At 35.3% G+C, this 2,592-nt stretch overlaps 1 protein-coding gene across 1 annotated transcript in view; it reads left to right on the top strand.

Annotated features, from left to right (window-relative positions):
- LOC106870146 (uncharacterized) overlaps nt 1-2,564 on the top strand; it is a 274,865-nt gene extending 272,301 nt beyond the window's left edge. The window contains exon 5 of the transcript XR_008263723.1: nt 581-2,564. The gene's annotated coding sequence lies outside the window, so the exon portion shown is untranslated. The remainder of the gene's footprint in view (nt 1-580) is intronic.
- Nucleotides 2,565-2,592: the final 28 nt, after the last annotated feature.

The following is a 2,592-nucleotide window of genomic DNA, read 5'->3' as shown; positions in this document are numbered from 1 at the left end:
TTATTGGGTTTAAATGCTTATCGGTGCTGTGAGAATAAACAGATACATACATCAGCAGAAGGGAAAGTAGATATTCAAATATGCTGACTTACTGTGTGGAATTTCCACAAGCCCTGCACGAAAATTATGAGTGATTAAGAATTAGTGAATGTAAAGAAACAGAAAAAGAACGGCAAAAAAGAGAAAAGAAGACTTTCTTTTTACTTTTAGGAAGACACTAAGGCACTCACGTGCAATTCGTAAGTTTCCAGATAGTTCTTTTCCTTTACATTTTACCCTCACGCACTTCAGAGTTATAGTGAATAAACGTTTTTCCTTCTCAACTAGGAACACCTGAACATGTTTACCTCGGGGTATGATTGTATATTAAGTGGGCACATCCAACAATGAACATAATGCACATACCTTATTCACACAAGCATGCACTTAAGCGTATACAGCATACATACACATAGATACATACACGCACATACGCACACATGCACTCAAACACACGTACACATAGATATTTATCAAACGAATGAAGATATATTAAAAATCATACAAGTCCTTATTTTATTGAAATTATTTCTGCTTTCAGAGAAGGCTAAACAATCACGTGATGACAATTTGGACTAACTCCAAATAGGAAAATTCAAGAATTCTCCGAATTTGGTATATTATTAAAGACGGTGTAATTGTCCTGGAAGAAGAGGACAACTGCGAACTCGTATTTCTTCTTTAGTAGGCGTCATCAGCACAGCAACAGTGGCTATTTTGAAAAAGACACATGCTAATTGAAATAGTGTATGGAGTCACCTAAGTAGTAAGCATTCAGCTATTTTCCTGTTAAAAGATAAAAAATGAAAAGCGAAATTCAGAGGTGTTTGTACATAACCCTACATAATAAATATCCATTGTATAAGATTCATTGAATGGTGTTGAAATCCTACTACAAGCATTTAGAAGTGAGAACGTGAGAAAGGCCCTTTTCATACGACAGGATTTCTGTAGACAGTACTAGGAAGAATTTGAATGATATTTCAAAGCTCCAACAGTTTTGTTGGTAATATTTCATCATGCATGTGTGAGGGATGTATAATTATGTATATGTGGGTGAGTGTTTGTGTGTATGATTAAATAGATATATGTGTGCATGTATATGCATGCATGTGTGTATATGTGTTTTCTGGATGGGTGTTATACTATGTACATATGTTTGCATGTATGATGGCAGTTTATTCGTGTCCGAAGACCACGAGGGAGAGTGTGACACGCTCTCAACTGACTTTGTAAACTGATCATTAATGCTGCAGGGCTTTTCTTCCAACCAGTGCTTAGTAGATTTAAAGTGAAAGTAAGTCTATACTAACCGATCCCACTCCTTAGACTTGGAGGTCTGACCACAGTGGGTCTGCAGGCTAAGACCGTTGCAGTGACCAGCAAGCTGTAGGTCTTACTTTGGAGTGGCCCCCTCCTAGGTAAATTCCCTTAGATGGTTGGAGAAATCCACCTATCCTGGAGTTGCTGGAAGGGTGTCAAAGATGGCATGTCTAACGTATGTGTATAATGCACTTTGTAAGGTACATCCACTTGTTATGCAATGATACCTCAAGGTGAACACCCTGTACTTGTGCTACAGAAATCAAATAAGAAACGTTTTTCTCACATCACTCAGAATCGAACCATGTTGTATTTAGGTTAAACTACATAGGACAACAAATATTTGGAGACTTACGAAATGAATACTAATGCTCTTGTGTCTTTCTAAAAATAAAATGAAAGACTTCTTTTTCCTTTTCTCTCTGTTTCTTTTACTTTACATTCATTAATTCTTAATCTTTAATAACTTGTGAGCCCTTCTTCTAAGCACACTAACAGTAACAGTTGTTCAGTGTCTAATTTAAAATCTGTAGAATAATTATTTTTGTTGGTGCATTTTCTTTGTTTATTTGGGCTAATCGTACAGTGTGTTAATTTATAACCCATAGTCGTGTGCATGATGGCATCACAGGAATGTTCAATGCATATGTGTGTGTGTGTATGTGTGTGTGTGTATAACATAATTATAAAGATCCGTTAGAACCTACGCATGTCAGCAAGTAGGGCGCCAGAAATGGCTAGGTTAACATAGAGTTCTCAGTAAGATAAACAACAATGAAAGTATCAAGTGTTGGTAGGATACTGTAGAAATGTAAGTACCAAACCTAATTTAAACCGTAGATCCGACTCTAGGGTTGGTTCCAGTTGTGACTTAGGTGTAAAAAGAGAACACATATAATGTTTAAACTTTAAGACAGCTGTTTTGGGAAAATGTTATTGATGTATTCATAAATAATATCATAACATATAATTCACCATCTTCGGTTAAAATTTTAGATAGAGAGAGAGGGAGTAAGAGCGAGAATGAAAGAGAGAGAGGAGAGGTCATAAATTAGTTTTACATCTTCCACTATTTATTGAATCGTAGCGTCTAGATTTGCTGCGTTTCTAATAAAACTTTATTTCTTTTTGCCAATAAACTCTGGTAAATTGTCCTTATTTTAATTTTTTTTTTTGAATATTTTCAATTCTAAGGCTAAATTATGAACACACTGTATATATATATATATA

Source organism: Octopus bimaculoides, chromosome 3 (genome assembly GCF_001194135.2).
Source record: "Octopus bimaculoides isolate UCB-OBI-ISO-001 chromosome 3, ASM119413v2, whole genome shotgun sequence".
NCBI lineage: Eukaryota > Metazoa > Mollusca > Cephalopoda > Octopoda > Octopodidae > Octopus > Octopus bimaculoides.
Note: the sequence above shows the minus strand (reverse complement) of the source record. Positions and strands in the feature narration are given on the sequence as shown.